The sequence below is a fragment of the Mauremys mutica genome, chromosome 5 (assembly GCF_020497125.1).
Source record: "Mauremys mutica isolate MM-2020 ecotype Southern chromosome 5, ASM2049712v1, whole genome shotgun sequence".
NCBI lineage: Eukaryota > Metazoa > Chordata > Testudines > Geoemydidae > Mauremys > Mauremys mutica.
This window is the reverse complement of record NC_059076.1, coordinates 30776582-30796962: the sequence shown is the minus strand read 5'-3', so window position 1 is coordinate 30796962 and position 20381 is coordinate 30776582. Positions and strand designations below refer to the sequence as shown.

General features: G+C 43.7%; 1 long non-coding RNA gene across 2 annotated transcripts in view; it reads left to right on the top strand.

The window, feature by feature from the left end:
• Window positions 1-20381, top strand: part of LOC123370690 — a 198334-nt gene that overhangs the window by 166768 nt on the left and 11185 nt on the right. For both annotated transcript variants that reach the window (XR_006579508.1, XR_006579507.1), the window contains exon 3: window positions 7801-7966. This is a non-coding gene — a long non-coding RNA (uncharacterized LOC123370690). The remainder of the gene's footprint in view (window positions 1-7800; window positions 7967-20381) is intronic.

Genomic DNA, 20381 nt, shown 5'->3' with positions numbered 1-20381 from the left:
TGCACAGTCTGCAATGCAAGCAGATGTTGCTTTTGAATGAACATCTTCCATTGCTTAGCCTCTGGCTGCAATGACTGCCATTCAAGAGAAAGATAAAGAAGCAACTTGGCATGCTGTGGATGCTGGGGGACATACAGTATGCTAACTAAATAGTTGCATATCCTCAAAATGTAGTGCCTCTAAGCATGCTGGGTGGACTCTGTTTTTAAATGTAATTAGAGTGCAGCTTGCCTTTGATAAACATCATTTCTCTTTAACTGAGATTATTTACATAAATTGGGAGAAAATAAGGTGGAATTGATAGTTTGTGGCTTAAACACAGCTTTGCTGTAATACCACTTGTCAAGATAAACAAAACTGTGCGATAATAAGCAACCAAATACCATGCATGATAATGAGAGGGGAAAAACATAGGGAATTACTTTGAGACTCTGTTCATGATGCTCTAGAAACACACACAACACACACACACCAAACATGTTTCCTCATTACCAGAATAGCAGCTGTGCTGCCAAGGCTCTTAGGATTTTGTAAGCACTTTGCTCATACCACTATGTTAAATTGTTCTGGCCCTCTGTTTCAGGCAAGCTTAACCAGCAATATGGGGATTCCCTTGATCTAGGCCCTAGTATAGGAGCATACAAGGGGGAAGGCCATGGGAGGAAGCGTGGCCAGAGTGCTGCTGTACTTCAGCAGGTCTTGGCTACATAAATGGCCCTTTGGGGGCTGTTGCAGATGGGAGTCATTTAAAGAAGCCCCGAGGCTGCTCTACATTATGCTGGGGACTGGGAGAACTCAAAGGTGGCTCTAAGCCACCTTTACCCCTCTCATCACTTTTCAGGTATGTCGACTGGAGCTATGATTCAGCTGACAATATGGCCCATAATATTTATTTATAATCAAGCATCAAAAGTGAACTGATAACAAGAGTCACATTCCAATGGTGCTATTTGCAGAGCACAGAACTATTCCATGTGAGTAAGAGTAGCAGAATCAGGCCTATAAACATTATAGTATTACACTATCTGAAATGTTTATAGTAATTAACAATATGAGGAAAGGATGTTGCTTTTTGTAAGTACTAGCATCTGATTTCACAATAAAGCACTGAATCCGGTTCTTTGTTATTATTCACAAGTATCCAGGCATTTGTAAAGATGTTTATCCAAAAAGTATTGCAAAAATGATCACAAATGAATATTTTCTGCAGATTTATAGCCAAAGTGAATTTTGTGCTATTTCCTATTTGTCGTTCATTATTCTCGAGTTCAAAGAGATTTAACCATCTGATCAGGGAACAGAAACAAGCGCATGTAACTTAGGTGGTCACTCATATTCCATGACTAAAGAATAGTGAATAGTCAAAGTGAACAATCTGGTAACAGCCCAGAAGTTGAAAATTGTTCATACAAAAATAGTCAGGAAATATTTCTGAGTGACACATCCTTTTTCAGAAATCAGGATCAGTGCCAGAAGGACTTAGGTACAAGAAGAAAGGGTTAAATTTACATAAAATGTAATTCACAATGAATAATTTGACCAGCTCTTGGTTGAAGTTTCTATTGCTGTGGAACAGCCGTAAAATGCTGTCCATGCAAAACCCCACAGAGATACCTACAATATGTACTTTCCCTCACAAGCTTGAAAGCCCTTAAATTCTCATCATGGGCAGGTGGGCACAGTGACTGGAGAAAGCAGGTCAGGTTCCCTCAGAGGGACGTACAGGTGGCAAGGCCTGCAGAGTGCTGGGCGAGAGCAGAGAATTTGTAAATGGTCTGATAGGGGAGGGTGAGTTGTGCACTGGGGACAGGCAGGGGAAAAAAGATACGCTAGGATAGCAAAATGAAAGCTGCTGAAAAGGAAGAATACAGCTGTAGGTCTGCATTCCTACCAATAGGATTGGAAGTTATTTTGAGAAGACTGCTTTCTGCGTTAGAACTCAGCTTGTATGTTGTGTTCTTTTTCCTCCACCCTTCATTTGTTTTTTGTTGGTTTGTTTTGTTTTTTAATTTTATGTCCTGTTCCTGCAAATTGCTCCATGCGGGTGTGTCTCATGGAGGCCTATTGACTCAAGCATGGCTATGCATGGGCAAAGAGGTCTGCCTGCATGAAGTAACTTGCAGGATCAGGACTGTATGTTATAAGCGCTTGCTGTAGCTTTAAGAAATGCCCAGGACAATGGAGTCTAATCCAGATTGGCACCTTTGGGTGCTATCACATTAAACCAATAACTAATAGCTAATTTATTATAACTAGTAGGAAGTGAGCCAACAAAGATGAAATAGCCCCACTGTTTCACGTTATAGAGGCCTGTTAAAGTCAAATCCATCAAGTTACTGATCCATCAAAACAGACTGAAAATTGCCCAAGTAAATTAATGACCTGAGGCTGTTTTCTAAAACAACTCCCAAAAGAAGATTCATTGATCAGATTTTGAGTCACTTTTACACCCACTCACGTGTTTTGTTTGTTTCTTAATTATGATCTTTATTTTAAACTCCTCACCACAGAGTTCAGAGTGTTTCAGTATCTGAAAAATATAATGCAGTTAGCATCATGGGGAAGTGATATTTATTCAAGGCCGCTAAGGTCCTGGTCCTGCTAAGACTTCCATATACACTTAACTATGAGCACAGGAGTAGGTGCACTGACATCAATGACTGTTTGTGTGCTTAAATCTTTGCATGATCAAAGCCTAATGCATTAAATCATTCATTTCCATGACAAACTTGTCATTTTCAAAAGATGTAGTGGTCTTAAACACACTTTTGGATTAACTCAATAAATTGTCCTGTACTGTAGGTGTAGTAAAGCTGCACTTATGTGACACTAAGGCTATGGCTACACTGTATCTGGGAGCTAGCCTGCCAGGCTGGGTCCACAGACTTGTACTGGCGGGACCCCCTCTTCCCCATCACCACCCCAGGCTTGAGAGCCCTAGCTCCAGCCTGAGGTGCAACATCCACACAGCTATAATTGGTACATTAGCACCAGCCCAGCCCCCAACACAAAAGTCTGTGGACCTGAACTGGGGGGGCTTGCTCCCAGTTGCAGTGTAGACATACCCGATAGGGCCTACACTGTAGCATAGCTATGACATTGGCTCCATTGTGTCAATAGCTTAGTGTGACTTTAGATGCTTGGGAGGCTTGTAGACTGCAACTCCACTAAACCACCAGGTAACTTGGAAAGTTTGGATGGAGGCCTCTGGATGTCAGGTAAACCACAGATTGGTGGGAAGAGGAAAGAACTGGCATCAGGCGCTCCATAAATATTTAGGTCCAATTTCTCAGAAAATCTTTCATTCAGCTGTATGTGCAAAAATACATATTTGCCTAGTTGAGTCACAGTATTGTGATTGCATAGATAGACATGGTGCTTGTGCATGCACATTACTACTTATACATCTGATTGGCCATATGCACACACAACTACTGTAGCTGCATGTGCAAATTATGCACAGACGCTTGTGCACACATCTCATAATCTGCCCTTTAGGCACATTTCCTAGATAGTTTATGAACCTGGATCTATAAGGTCTACAAAACCTACTATACGTGAACCAGACATGATTGCAATTTGTTGACTGCTTTGAAACAAAGGCATGCTGACCTCCATAAGCTGATCTGGCCCCATAGGATGTGGATCTGATCTCACTTATTAGTAAAATGGTTTTAAACCAGTGTGAGAGACCAGAATCAGTTCCATAGTGTCGTGGGATAAAAGATAGCTTTTCCACATTGTAGTTGGCTCCCAAGCAGATGAGAGTTGTGTTTGTGAATGACGGTGAACTGGTCTCAACGTTATTTGTTTACTCAAATATTTCAAACAAATTCACATTTTCCCCCGTCCCATTCAGGTCTGAATATGAAGCAGATATCTGTCTTATACACCAAGCATAGTTTTATTCTGTAGTATGCATTCATGACCAAGGCCATCAATCTGGTTTTTAAAATGGGTGGTGTGTTAGATAATATAGGTGGCCTGTGAATTCTGACACTGGGGAGGCAGCACTGAAAGGTTTTTACATGCTTTAACTACAAAGAAAGGCTTTGGATACAGACTTGTAGTGATATTACATTAAAAATCTTCACCTGCCTAGGAACTGGGGCAATAAATATTTGTAAATTTTATGTGGTGGTTTTCAAATGATATTTCATGTCTAGTTTTATTTTGAGCTATTTTTTAAAACTTCAATTCCTCATGAAAACAAGTTGTATGGCTTATAGTATTACTCTGGCAAAATGATTTCCATAAATAAAGCAAGATGCAATGGAAGGGAGCATATATAAAGATTAATGCATCCAACTTTTAGGTTTATAGTGACTAACTCTAATTCCTGAGACTTAAGTTATTGGAAAGAAAATCTCTTATGGAAACAGGCGACAAATCCAAAACGACCTGAGCAGCATGAGCAATTTACTTTCTCTTGAGTTAAAGAATTGTAGTTTTATAGCCATTTTCCTTGAGTTTATTGATTTCATACAGTTTTCTACAGTGACATAACGCACCTGGGTTTTAGACACACAGAGAGAGACAGAGGGTAACTAATGCTTGTGTCATTTGTCAACCTAATGTAATCAGTGTGGTCTAGTGTTGCCTTTGTTGTACAGAATTTCAAGGGGAGTGTTCCCTTCAAACCAAATGCCTCTGTGGTGAACAAAAATAAGGAATAGGATGATATAGTGGAATAGAGGTGAGTACATATCAATTCTAGTGCTAATCAATTGAATGCAAACAAAGGCAGCTACTATAAGCTTCTAATATATTTCATTAAATAAATATATCCAAATCATAAATAATGACATTTCAGTTGGAAAAGTATTTCAAAGTTTGGATGGTTATAAAAAGTGTATATAAAACTCTTAAGTCTGTGGTTAAAAAGAACCAATCCCAGAACTGGAAATCTTGTGAGAACAGACTTTCATAGCATTTTTGTTCCTTCCTTCTTTTAGTTAAATGGAAAAGCTGAGAGAATAACCCCTCTCAAAACATGTTGTCACTTTCGCTTTCAGTCCCAGCAATAAGTTAGAAGTGCAAAATAATGAAAATGCAGAAAATAATGTAACTTATCCTTTAGCATTTTCAAATAAAATACCATCAAATCAATAGCTGTGCAAACATGCAAACAAAAAAGTGCTAGATGCTCCAGCAAATGATTATTACTGGCATAGGCTTAGATTTTCAAAGGAGCCTATGGGATTTAGGTGCCCATATCCCACTGAATTTTAATAACATACAGTTGCCTAATCCCCTTAGGTCCATTTGAAAATCCCCGTTGTAGCACTTACTACTATGAATAGTGCTATTGACATCAGTCGGACTCAGAGTAAAAATATTTCTCATGTAGAGGCGTTTATACAGGACTGGGCCCTAAATGAGTACTTTGTCAATTAATAATTTAAAACTAAAAGCTAATCAAATTTTTGATACCTTCAACAACAACAACAAAAACTCAAACCAAAGGTTTGGTTCAGATTAAGCTTATACTTTAGGCAAGGATTTGGTGCAATTTTTATTTCATCTCCACTAGATGAATTATCTGTGTTTAGGAAGGAGAATAGCATTCATTTGTACAATACTATTTAAGTGAGTTCCTATGCTTTCAAGCTGTAATGATCCTCTTGCAGTCTATGCATAATATAGCTATGTCATTGGTGTACCATGCTATCGACAGTGTGTGATCTACAAGGGTCACCATTAAAAACTCAGTATTCATTAACCCAGGTACCTGCAATAACCAGATTATCTTCCTGTATCTGAATATCAAAAACATTAGTACCACATCGTTGCAGAATGGCAAATTTTGAATTTTTAAATGGTGACCTCTGTCACGAAGTTTACCACTAATGGTCATCTTAAAAACAAAAACCAACAACTCAGTTATAGCTTTGCAATCTTAAAACACACAACCGCCCCCATATTTCCAATTATGAAAATGCTGCACATAGTTTGGGCAAGCCAGTATGAAAATAATCCAGACCAGACAAAAATCTTACATCTCTTGTCTGTCCACCCTGAGCCGAAAATTTTACGAAAGCTTATAGGTATTCTCCAAGCCAGTCTGTTAAAGGCTCTTCTTTCTCCACTGATTTTCCTGTTTATCTAGTCTGTCTGTTCTAAGTAATTTTGTCTCTCTCCTGGTTACGCAGCAACAATTCAGGACCCCATAAGGAAGTTAGATCCCCTTCTTAAAGAAACAAAAGCTTTCTGTCCTCTCCCTTCTGTTCTCTTCCGCCTCCTGTATAAAGGTTGCTATTCCAATGTTAACAGTTGCCTGAGATATCTCCTGTATTATATCTAACTGGATAATGAAATCTGGGTTTTCAGTACCCATAATCCCCTTTAAGAAGGACAGCAAAGTGCTTTTGCAATTTTACTCTGATAAAACTCATCTGTCATACTTGTCTCAAATGTGTAATCTGTCATTACTGCATTGTGAATTTATTTCCTTGAGCTCCCTCACTCTTTAGTGTTTTGCACGTGCACTTTCTACCCCTAAAAGATTGATGCATTTCAGTCCTGACCTCCACAATAGAATAACAGGTATTTAAATAAAATTATGTAAATAATCATTAGAAGCCACTGTTTGCCATTTATTGATTCGGACTCAGATAAGGCAGAGATAGTAGGGGGTTGGAAATTGTGATAAAACTGGCAATGAATTAATAAAAACATGTCAAGGGTAAGACCGGTGTTGCAGGAAAAGTCAAACAAGTGGCCTTACTGGGCAAGAAAATGACTTGTTTGTGTCAGAGATGAACAGTCTCTCTGATCAAAGCCAAGATATGGGCTTACGGCTGAGACAAATCATCTTTTCTCTAGGGGAAAAAAACAAAAACATGGAAGTCCTAGGAAATAGGTTTCTTGGTATCTTCATGCTGAGGTGAAATGGAGGGATAGGCTGGTTTGCCTTTCATCCTTACAGAAAAGGTGGGGACATGGCCTTTCTGACCGGTGGGAATCCCCAAATCCATGGTGAAATCCTGCACTTCTGAGGCATCTGTGGGTGGATGTGGCATTAGCAGAGAGGACTGCTGCTTCCATGCTACTCCCCACTCCATGACAGCTGAGTTCCCTCCCTGTATTGCCTTAAACTTTAACTCTTGATGGGGGGATTTCAATGTATGTGCAAGAATCCACATAAGACAATGCTGACAGGCCAGGGCTGTCTTTCATGGGAAAATCCCAACTGTCTTGAGTGTGGGAGGGACTGTGCTGCAAAGCATCCCTGGCTTTAAGTTCTCTTTGCCCAAACGTGTTCCTCCATCCCCCAGAGACTCAAACAGGTGAAGAATACCTGACGGGCTTCCCTCGAGATGGAGGGGGGAGAAGCGGCAACACCAAGGTTCAGACTTCCTCTCGGCAAATATGGGATGACTTTTGCAGTGTTTTATCCCCACCAGAGAAAACAATAAAGAGGCTGGGATACAGCGTGCCCTCTGTTTGCATCATCGCTACCCATTTCAACTAATTTTGCAAGCCCCTCCAAGCTCAGGTTTCAGTTCTGAACTCCTTGCCCGTGTTATCATTTATCTCAACCTACCATTAACATTCTTGCCCTCATGCCCATTGTGATCATTCCTGCGCTGTTTGAAATGTGGTCATGGGGACATGGTGACACCACCAAATTGGTCAAGGGGTTGTTTTTATTTTTAGAATCTGGTTCATTCCCTCCTCCCATTTCTAAAGTAGGTACTCTGCTAAGGCTTTTTATCATGAAGCCCAGCTATTCTGCTCAGCCTTGTCTTCATTACAAGTTAAGGTATTATTCATTTTTTTATATATATTTGTTCTCAGCAATGTGTTTGGAGAAGAAGATTTGAGAATCAGCTCATTGAAGGTGTAAGAAGAAGAGACGCCGCTGGATCATCATCAACTACCTTTCCCTGCCAATGCAGGAGACAGTCCCCTGATGGAGGATGCAGCAGGCACTACACTTGACCACAGCCAATGTGCCACATAGGTATGAAGAATCTCATCTACTTACACATGTTTGGTATGATGGGCAATAATCTAACAGTATTTGCATCCTTACCCACTCATTTTGAGCACAGTGTACTGTACGCAGAATGTAGTACTATTTGTCATCGAGGGCTATAGTATTTATTTGTTTTGATATAGTTTGAAAGCATCTATCCCCAAAAGTAGGCACTTGTACATTAGTTCTGAAGTATCTAAAGTAATTATCATCCAAATATGAATACATATTAGATTATCCTTATAAGCCACCATATAGTGTAATTAAGTGTGCACAGCATCATATAATTGTCTCAAATATGCCAGATGAGGAACGCAATTCCTACCTCAAGGGGCTTTTAGACTAGAGGCACAAGAGGGAACAATACAATGCACAGCTTAATGAATATCATGCAGGTGATCACTAAGTGGTGTGCCATGGCAGCTGCTATCCTACATCATGGAATGGGGGCAATTTCAATAAGTTTTCCATCCACTTCTATTACTATTCATAAACTCAAGTGAGCCCGTCTCTGAAATGATGGAAAGGAAGCAGCAACTATTCACTGTGACCCCCTTGCCTGAGAGGCTATTTCCTCTGCATATAGCAATAGTAAACAATGGGACAAATCCGGAGGTCCTTTTTCAGTTTTACTCATTCCTCACTGGGTCAAAACTCTCGTTGACATCAGAGAAATAGTGTGTGTGAAATATAAAGCAAAAGAACAAGTCCCCTGAGTTTGTTAATCAAGTCACAAAGAGAACACTAGGTTTCATGTGCTGTTTGAAGGGTTATATCATTCTGACATGACAAACGTTCACACAGGTTGCAGGATTATAAAGATACAAGTAGGCGCTAGTAGGCTTTACAAAGTCCCTTACCTGGTTAGGTGCTTAGCTACTGTTGAAAATCTGAGTTGCGTGTGTTCAGCACTAGGCCCTTTGTGATCATTGCTGGCCACTTATCAAAACAAAATGGCTCATCCCTTGCAAAACGCTGGTTACCTGAGCTGTGTCCACCGGAGAACCACCAGTAAAGAGCCTGGACCAGTGAGCAGGAGTGAGATCAAATGTAGGAAAGGAGGAGAAGTCTGCAATGGTACCAAAAAATGTATGAGCATGAACCAAAACAGTACACTTCATCTCCCTGGATTTCCAGTGCACTTCCATTTCTGGCAGAACAGTATGGGGGCATGACAATGGGAGGGGATCTCCAGCTGGTATAATGACATTTTGGGGCCACTTACAACTAGTACAAGCTAGAGCAATATCAGGATTATTCTGAATTGTGGTTGGCCGAATCGGACCCCAGCTAACCCCAGGCTTGGGAGGAGCTTAACGGTGGCATTCAATCACTTCCCCCTCTGGTTCTGCACTGTGCCTAAAGATTATATTTTTGATTTATAATGCAGAGTAGAGGAAATTAAGAATACATTAAAAAACAAAACCATTCCATCTTCTTCCTGAAGACACTGTCTTTAGAGTCTGTGACATATTTTGACTAGGCATGTAGAATTAATCTGCTGATAGGAATAAAGTTAAAACCCCAACCTTCAACAGGAGTGTGACACTAGCCCTCTGCAGGAAAAATCCATGTGGTAAGAAAACCAGAGACACTGGTTTTAAGAACAGAGCAGGAGGATAAGAGGGAAGAGGTGGTAGGAGTTGGCCTACCTGATTTTTCAGAATACTGAGCCTCAACCCACCCCTGGCCCAAGGGAAAGAGGAAGTTTCAACAAATAAAATTAAGTGATTATTTTTAACTTAAAAAATGGACTTTTTCATGAATGTGTATATATGTATTGTGATGGGGCAAGGCCAGATGGCTACAGTAAAGTAGTGAGGAACAGGTATGTTAGCCCCAGGCTAAACAAATCCCTGGTACCATGGTAACCAAATGACAGTTGCTCCAGGTTAATCAAGACACCTGGGGCCAATTAAGATCTTTCTAGAAGGCAGTGGAGATAGCTACATTGATTGGGACACCTGAAGCCAATCAAGGGCTGGCTGGAACTAGTTAAAAGTCTCCCAGTTAGTCAGTAAGGTGCACGTGTGTGAGGAGCTGGGAGCAAAAGGTGCAAGGAGCTGAGTGTGTACACTGCTGGAGGATTGAGGACTACAAGCATTATCAGACACCAGGAGGAAGGTCCTGTGGTGAGGAGAAAGAAGGTGTTTGGAGGAGGCCATGGGGAAGTAGCCCAGGGAGTTGTAGCTGTCATGCAGCTGTTACAAGAGGCAAGCTTTTTTATAAGACAGCTATAGACAGCTGCAATCCACAGGGCTCTGGGCTGGAACCCGTAGTAGTGGGTGGGCCCGGGTTCCCCCCAAACCTCCCAACTCCTGATCAGACACAGGAGGAGCTGACCCAGACTGTGGGTTCCTCCAGAGGGGAAGATCTCTGAGGTGAGCAAATCTGCCAATAAGCGCAGGACCCACCAAGGTAGAGGAGGAACTTTGTCCCAGTATGTATGTATGTATGTAGGGTAGCAATCAATACATTCTGCACTGAAATGCAGCCACTGCCATGAAAGCATGATTTGTCAGTGTTCACATATTAAAAAGACCAGATTATTCAAAGAACAGACCTTGCTCCCCATGCAGGTGCAAGTTAATCTGCTCAATAAGACTGTAAACTTTACTGCTTTATACTTAATAATGATTGTAAAATCTTTCAGCACAGATCAGTCATTTCCTGGGTTTGTAATGGAGCAGTCCCAATGGAAAAATGCCTATTCTGTCTCATGCTGTCTTCCTCCACACCCCCACAGAGCGGTAATGTTCTCTTTTACAGAACCTAATTTGTGATCCTCCCCTATAAGGAGTATGATCTCATTCGTCAGTGAAAGCGGAAACATTTTGTCACACATCAAAAAATTATGTATCCGATTTAGTAACAAGTAGGGTTTGGTTGACAAATAAGAGCAATTATGTTTTTAAGGATCTGAACGGCTGCTTTTATACCTCATCTAGTAGAGTTCTAGATTCAGAAAAGAGGACAAAGGTTCTAATCTCCCCTTGGATTTTCACTGCACATCTGTGTATGGTATAATCAATTCCTACTACTGTACATGGACCGGATCTTGAAAGGCACTAAACTTCCTTAGCTTCTATGAAGTTGGGGGAACTCAGTATTTCACAGGAGGTGCTCAGCACTTCACAGGACAGTGGAAACCATACACTTTTACTTTAGAAATTCCTTGGAAAAAAGTAAGGATAATGGACCAAAGCATGCAAGAAAACAATCATGGGAGATACGTACATATGAAGAAGAACTGGGTTGAAATACAGTACATCCAGCTATAGCTCTGGCCTTATCTTTTATCTATTCTAGGTGCCTCAAATTGTGCTAGCCTGAATGCCCTGTTAACCCCCTTCTATCACAGCCACTCTACCCCACACACTGAGCACTCTCCCAGTTCCAATTCACCAGGCCACTGCACACTCATTTCATCTGCAGTGCCCACAAGTAGTGAGTCAATGACAATACGTTTCTTTATATTAAAACAATTATGTTTAGAGATGGACAAAAATTGTGACTTTCAAATGTCAAAATTGGACATTTAAAAAAAGTGCACTATGTTTTCAGTCCAATTTTTAACCAGCTACAATTTAAAAAAATTTCAAGTTTCAAAATATTGAATTCTGAAACATTTAGGGGAAAAAATGAGGAAAAACTTCCTAAGCAAAATTCAGCTTTTTATAGTGGCTCTTTCTACTTACTATGTCCTTTCAAGTCTGATTGTATAAGGACTGTGTTTATTAATGCAAGTCTTGACTCTGGCTACAGGTGGGAAGATTAGAAAAAAACCCACTTAGTAATGGAGGTTTTTTACGTAAGTGCTTTCATCTCGGTTAATCCTGCTTATTTAAACAAAAAATGAAAGAAAAAGAAATGTAGGTATAAATCAATATTGATCCTCTAGATAAATTTGTAAAGAATACCATACAGAAATGGCTTCTTCTGAGCACTGATGTTCTCCAAACATGCAACCTTTTGCCTGCTGTGCTTAAGATCAGCCCCTTTGAGACACTGCTCAATATTGACAACTTACAAATACTATGCCTACTTGTGCATCATACTGTTGTAAGGCAAACACCTTAAAATATTAGTCAGGATTCATAATTTGTCTCTCCTATATTTTATATAGTGCTGCATGCTTCTCTAGATGTAGCTAGACAGACAGACAGAATGTCCGTCTTTAATTTGCAGTGATTTTTATCCCACTCTTGGATTTCTGGAACCTTGTTCTCCACACTGATCTATAAGAATTTTGAAAACCCTGGGTGCTGTGAATGTGTAAAGAATGTTTATTGCCACTACAAGAATTCTAAAGGAATTAAGATGGCAAATTCTCTCCAGAACAGTGTGTTTCAAAGTAACAAGAACCAGTTTTTAAGCAACCCTCATTAGCACATTGGACAGTTTTCCCCCAGAATCCCAAGGTACGTGCAGCTCTGTTCCTTATTGGACAACCACAGACAACCACAACACTTGTAGGGGTTGGAAGGGGCTGTGCTGCATTCAGAGGAATTCTGGATGACATGCAGAATTTCTCCAGTAGCTTTAGAGCAGTCTGTGGTGGAGCTACCACTCCACCATCCTTCGCAGTGGTGCAGTTCTGTAGGCTGGTGTGAAACAGGGCCATGGCCCTGTTTCACCTCGATCCCCTTTGGAAGGGCTAGCACTGCTGGCTGCAGTAGCCTGGATCAGTCCTGGTTGTAGATGGCCCTTGTGTTGGGCACAAATGGGTCAGGAGATTCCTCACGCTCTTCCTCTATCTTACATAAAAGGCAGCTGGAATGAGGCCTAAAATGTGTGTAATGCTCATACCTCTCCAGCCATTACTAGAAAGATGTGAGTCTATTTAGACTGAAAAGCTTACGTACAAAAGTATCTACTTATAAATCTCCCACTGAAATTCTCTCCAGGGGAGCTAGTCAAAGATATACAGGTTCTCTAAGGTTTGGGCAGCTGTCTGCTTTCAATTGTATTTTTTTCCATTTTTTCTCCATCTGATATATAATGTACTTCAGGAGCAATTCTGGTTATAAAATTATGGAAATGTGGCCTAGCTGATTTTTATTTGAAAAGTTATTTCATTGCATCTCACTAAAGAATTTCTCTTCAGCCCCAAGGGCTGATATTAGGCAATGCTTTATTTTTAGATATTTAACAGTCCTGATTATTCTATTTAAATTTTACTGTTAAGCATGTAAATGACTTTACTTCCTTCTTCCCTTACTGCACAAACAAGTCTCTTAGGCCTTGTCTACACTACAAGACTATTTCGAATCTACTTAAGTCGAATTTGTGGATTCGACCTTATGAAGTCGAATTTGTGTATCCACAGTAAATACACTAATTCGAATTTCTGAGTCCACAGTAACGGGGCTGGCGTTGACTTTGGAAGCGGTGCACTGTGGGAAGCTATCCCACAGTTCCCGCAGTCCCCGCTGCCCATTGGAATGCTGGGTAGAGCTCCCAATGCCTCCTGGGGGAAAAATGTGTCGAGGGTGCTTTTGGGTAACTGTTGTCATTGAACCGTCAATCACGCCCTCCCTCCCTGAAAGCTCCGGCAGGAAATCTGTTCGCGCCCTTCTCTTGTCGGTTACAGCGCGAACGCAACAGCACTGCGAGCATGGAGCCCGCTGCGATCATCGCTGCACTTATGGCCGTTGTCAACTCCTCGCACCTTATCGTCCACCTCTTCCACAGTCAGCTGCTGAGAAATCGTGCGAGGAGGCTCCGGCAGCGCGGTGAGGACAGGAATTCACAGAGTGGCGCAGACCTCTCACAAAGCAGGTTACGCCGCGCCGTGGAGATCATGGTGGCAATGGGTCAAGTTCATGGTGTGGAACGGCGATTCTGGGCCCGGGAAACAAGCACGGACTGGTGGGACCGCATAGTGCTGCAGGTCTGGGATGAATCACAGTGGCTGCGAAACTTCAGGATGCGTAAGGGCACTTTCCTTGAACTCTGTGACTTGCTGTCCCCTGCCCTGAAGCGCCAGGACACCCGGATGCGAGCAGCCCTGAGTGTGCAGAAGCGAGTGGCCATAGCCCTCTGGAAACTTGCAACGCCAGACAGCTACCGGTCAGTAGCGAACCACTTTGGCGTGGGCAAATCTACCATGGGGGTTGCTGTGATTGAAGTAGCCCACGCAATCGTTGAGCAACTTCTCTCAAAGGTAGTGACTCTCGGAAACGTCCAGGACATCATAGATGGCTTCGCCACGATGGGATTCCCAAACTGCGGTGGGGCTATAGATGGGACTCACATCCCTATCCTGGCACCAGCCCACCAGGCCAGCGAGTACATTAACCGAAAGGGCTACTTTTCAATGGTGCTGCAAGCACTGGTAGACCATAGGGGACGTTTTACCAACATCTTCGTTGGGTGGGTGGGCAAGGTTCATGACGCGCGTGTGTTCAGGAACTCTGGTCTGTTTAAACGCCTCCAGGCAGGTACTTTCTTCCCGGACCACAAAATAACGGTTGGGGATGTGCAGATGCCTACAGTGATCCTCGGGGACCCAGCCTACCCGCTAATGCCCTGGCTCATGAAGCCCTATACAGGCGCCTTGGACAGAGAGAAGGAACTCTTCAACTACCGGCTGAGCAAGTGCAGAATGGTGGTGGAGTGTGCTTTCGGATGTCTCAAGGGGAGATGGCGGAGCTTACTGACTCGCTCGGACATCAGCGAAAAGAATATCCCCGTAGTTAATGCTGCTTGCTGTGTGCTACACAATCTCTGTGAGAGCAAGGGCGAGACCTTTTTGTCCGGATGGGAGGTTGAGGCAAATCGCCTGGCTGCAGTTTACGCTCAGCCAGACACCCGTGCCGAGAGAATATCCCAGCGGGAAGCGCTGTGTATCCGGGAGGCTTTGAAAGCAAGTTTCCTCGGAGAGCAGGGTAACCTATGACTCTCCACTTGCTTTCAAGAGAAACTGACCCTGGGCCTGTGTCTGTATGTGTCGATTTCGATCTGCGGTTACATACCCCGTTCTCCAAGTTTCCCCCACTTCCAAAGCACGTTTTAAAGCAAATTATTTGTAACACTCATTATTAATAAATCTTTGTTTTACTTTGCATTTCTGTTCAGGTGTTGAAACATGGACACATACTGTGCTGGGCACGGTGTGCACTGATGTACAGACTGCTTGTTCCATAGAGGAATGACATCCTCCTGCTCCTACGTAGGTCTCTGGGGTGGGGGACGGTTGCAAGTGGTTGTGCATGAAGGGGAGGGATTGCAGGAAGGGGTGGGTTTGCAGGAAGGGGCGAGTGGTGCCTTCTTTGGATAGGGGTTTGGATGACGGCAGTGGGCTGCGGGTTTGGGCGTAGGAAGGGGTGAGGGGTGTGGGGGAAGGGTGAGTATCTGTCCGTGGATGAGGGCTCTTGTTGGGGCTCAGGGCAGCGGAGAGGCTCGTTGCTACGGTGGAAGTTCATGGTAAGGGCAGCGTGCCTTAACATTAAGGGGGTGGCAGGCGCTAGGACCCTGGACAAGCATACACATCACAGAATGACCCGGGGCAGCATACACCACACAGAGTGACCCTGGTGCCTACTGACTGCAGTGTGTGTGTGCCCTGCAGTTGATCATGGCCCCAAGTCTGTACCCTGGTAATGTAGGCTATACCGTGCAATTATAAATCCCCTCCCCCCATACACAAAAAAATCCTCTGACACGAAAGACGTGACCGAAACAGTGAATAACAGCAAACAGCTTTTAATAATCTAATACACACTGGGGGGATGAAACTTGGATTTGGGACTGGGTGAGCCTGTAAGGGAAGCACTTCTACAAATGTATAGCGTGAGAGGTGTGTGCTACATTAGCGCTATGCAGTGGTGCAGTGACAGTTCTCACGGCCCCTACCGCCCCGCCGTCTTGTACTTTTGGGTGAGGGGGGGGCAGGACTTCTTGGCGGGGGAGGGCGGTTGCAGATACACTGCAGGGGGGCTCTGTCCTCCTGCCTGCGGTCCTGCATAACATCAACAAGGCGCCGGAGCGTGTCCGTTTGCTCCCTCATTAGCCCAAGCAGCGTTTGAGTCGCCTGCTGGTCTTCCTGCCGCCACCTGTCCTCCCGTTCGATGTGTGTGGGATGCTGTTGACATAGGGTCTCCCTCCACTGTCTCTGCTCTGCCGCCTCGGCTCTGGAGCAAGCCATCAGTTCCGCGAACATCTCGTCCCTAGTCTTTTTCTTTCACCGCCTAATCTGCGCCAGCCTCTGCGAGGGGGATGCCGGGGCAGTCCGGGAAAGACCCGAAGCTGTGTGATGGGAAAAGTAACTGATTTCCTTGAACAGATACATGTTTGCGAACAGTGAACACAGTCTAGTCAGTTTCTCTGAACAAGACCATACAGGGCAACAAGTCTCACGAGATCTCAGGACAAGTTCGAGATTTCGGAATACGCTCTCATTGGCTGCGGCATTGCACAGGAGAGCGGACAAGTGGGGAGAGACAGCTGAATCCGTCTAGCAGACAGTCCTGGTAAGCCTTACAGTACATTCTGCTTATCAGTTAATGGATAGCTGTGCCCTCCCGCTAAAGGCAATCTGGAAATCATATACTCTGACCCTTTTCCAGCCACTCCCGCCAGTGCACGGGAAAGATCAATGTATGCTTTTCCTATGTGGCCTACAATACGTGGCTGTTAAGCGAGGGTCATTGTTATGCAAAGTAAAGGTCAACCATTCACAACAGTAACAATACACTAATTGCCCTAATTAGATGCAGCATTTCATGAACGAGATCACCCTGATGCGGATCCCTCGGAGTCACAAAGAGCGGATGCTAAGGGAAGCCCTGCAGAGACCAGGACCATATGCGGCCATGCTTGTGGAGGCGATGATTCCCATCTACATAAGGATGTCCTGGCGCGGAAGAGTGTGCTTCCATGGAGCACCCAACAAGGCACGTCTCCCCAGGAACCTCCTGCGGAGGCTTTTCGAGGACCTAAATGAGACCTTTCTTGAATTGTCCCTGGAGGATTATTGTTCAATCCCTATATGTGTGGACCTACTTTTCATATAGTTTTTCATTGAAAATTTTATATATAGTATTTCTATTTTTTTATACCTGTTTTATAAAAAATAAATGTTTACATGTTTATAGCACTTACCGCCTGATCCTTCCCCTGATTCAGAGTCCGGGTTAACGGCCGGGGAGGGTTGGTAGGGGATCTCTGTGAGGGTGATGAAGAGATCCTGGCTGTCAGGGAAAGCGGTATTGTGTTCGCTGTCGCCTGCGCCGTCCTCCACAGACCGTTCCTCATCTTCCACATCGGCGAACATCGAGGAGGAACTGTCCAGGTTCACTATGCCATCCACTGAGTCCACGGTCACTGGTGGGGCAGTGGTGGCAGACCCACCTAGAATGGCATGCAGTGCCTCGTAGAAGCGGCATGTCTGCGGCAGGGCTCCGGAGCGTCCGTTTGCCGCTCTGACATTTTGGTAGCATTGTCTCAGGTCCTTGATTTTCACGCGGCACTGCATTGCATCCCGGCTGTATCCTTTCTCTATCATTGCTTTGGAGACCTTCTCGAAGGTCTTTGCATTCCGCTTGCTGGAGCGCAGCTCCGACAGCACAGACTCCTCGCCCCACACACCGATCAGATCCAGGACTTCCCGGTCTGTCCTTGCTGGGGACCTCTTTCTATTCTTGGATTGGCCGGACTCCTCTGCTGGAGAGCTCTGCATCGTTGCAGGTGCTGCGGAGCTCGCCCCGATGTCCAGCCAGGACGTCAGATTCAAAATGCCCAGACAGGAAAATGAATTCAAATTTTCCCGGGTCATTTCCTGTGTGGCTGGTCAGAGAATCCAAGCTCCGACTGCTGTCCAGAGCGTCAACAGAGTGGTGCACTGTGGGATAGCTCCCGGAGCTACTAAGTTCGATTTGCATCCACACCTAGCCTAATTCGAGCTAGCCATGTCGAATTTAGCGTTACTCCACCTGTCGGGGTGGAGTACCAAATTCGAACTAAAGAGCCCTCTAGTTCGAATTAAATGGCTTCCTGGTGTGGACGGTTGAGCGGTTAGTTCGAATTAACGCTGCTAAATTCGAATTAAAGTCCTAGTGTAGACCAGGCCTTATATATTTTAAACCTGATTGCTCATATCTAGTCCCCATTCACTTAGCCGATCCTGGTAGATTAGTAGGCCAGTCAATTTGGAAACAGTCTGAGCTACATAGAATTTGGATCCAATTCTATAAAACTACCATTGACTTCAGTGGTGGTGTTCCTGGTTAACACCACTTTGTGAGATCAGAAGCAGGTTCTTAAATGTCATTGTGTTCTCTTCATACAGCTTGAGTGCTAGTTAGCACATCTCTTACTCGCAGTAATGAGCATTTACTGACTTTAATGGACCACTTGCAAGACTAAGTGCTTGTCAATGGGACTAAGACGGACTGCATATATGAGTACTTAAATCTTATTTGATCAATAGATTAACCTGTTGTTGACTTTCATTTTGCCTGTCCTTGTAAATGGAAATAAACCTGCCCCATAATGACAGACATTGGCAATCAGATTGTGCCATTCACATCCAGTGTGACACCGTCCTTTTATTTTTTTCTTGTATAGTGGGCTGGACAATTTAAGAAATGACATTAACTTTTGCCAAGTACTACAAACAAACCAAACCCGAGCTTAGGCCCATCGCTATGGAAAGGTAGCAGGGAGCACAACTTCTCCAATCCTGTCTCACCAGCTCCTCTCTGACCCCGGAATGCTCTGAAGCCTCCTTGATGTGAGTGAGGATACCAAGTGGCACCTGCTCTCTATACCCTGTTGCTACAGCTCAGCAGCATCCCCACTAGTTCCCTGCTGCATTGGTGTGAGGGGAAAGGAAATTAGTTGCCTTATTTCCCCCCCTCCCCCCACATCCCATCCAGGTGTGATATTTGGACTAGAGCCTGGAAAGGGAGCAGGATCAGTGCTTTGCAATGTCCCAAGTGTAGCCAGGCAGGAGGAGGAAGGAAAGGAAGACGTCTTCTCCCTCAGCCTCCACACCACTCCAGAAAGAAGGTAAGAGGTAAGTTGGAGGGCAGGGAGCATGGGATGAAATTGCGATAGGGTAGAGGCACTAAGTCAGTTTTCTGGGATAGGGTGAGGCAGTGATTAGAGTCATGGAAATTTTACCAGGTGAGCAGTGATGGAACAGACTGGACCCCGGTCAAGATAGATAAGAGACAAATGAGAGGACATAATAGAGGTATGCCCCCCCCCCAAAAAGAGTGCCCCAGTTGCCTTGGGGGGGGGGGGAGATAGCATTCACAAACAGCCCTCCTGCTTCTTTATCACAGCTTCATTATTCTCCAATCTTCACTCACCGCTCCAGAATTCATACATCCCAATACTATAGCTATGAAATATATGGTCAGTTCTGCATAATATTAGGCCCCTGTTGTATATAACTGAAATAAAAGCTACTACAAACAGCAGCTTATGCACCATCTCTGCATATCAGTTCATTTAATGAGGCGCATGCAACAGTCCCTGATGCTTCACAGACTGTGTCTAGAAAGACCATCATCTTGTCAGTGCAGGAAAAAAAATCTGCTTCTCTAAGCAAACTGAATCTGCTTATCAGCTGCAAATAGAAGCCTTGAGCCTGGCAGTTTTTCAGAGTGTGGAACTGGTGAAAGGTGTTTCTAAATTACACCTGAAACAATCACTTGCTTTGAAGTTCTGATATGTCATGTTGTGCTGCCAATCAAGATATGTCACCAGCACATCTTGTTGCATCATACCATGTCTGGCATTACCAAAACAAAGCCTTACACAACATGTGCTTGACAGGACTGGATTATGTCACTTCAAAATAGAAATACCTTGAGAACGTGCGAATATTCTGAGCCCTTGTTTCAGAGGTAAATCAGGGCTGTGTGAGTGAGCTTACCTGGCAGCAGCCTTAAAAGAAAGTGCACTCTCTCTCCTTTTTCCTTAAATTTTCACTTACCCCTTCATCCTAAGCCTCTAGTTTTTTTTTTTTTTTTTTTTTTAATCAGTAGCTGGATCACAAACCCTGCTCTTGACAGAGAGATGGCAAGTACTTGAAGAATGTACTTCCGCTGTGTAACCAGATATTTGAGGTGAGAGAGGTGGCTGTAGCTCAAGATGGAGGATTGCGACTGGGACTGTGAATCAGATTTAAGGTCCGCAGGTCTATTGTGATCATCTAGTCTGACCTCCTGCATAACACAGGCCAAAGAACCTCACCCAGTAATTTCTGTATCAAGCCCATAACTTCTATGTGAGCTGGAGCATATCTTTTAGAATGACGTCCACTCTTGATTTAACAATTTCAAGTGATGGGCGATTCCACCACACCCCTAGGTAGTTGTTATAGGTCTTATTGTAGTGCCTAGGAGCCCTACGCAACAAACCAAGATGCCATTGTGCCAAACGCTGT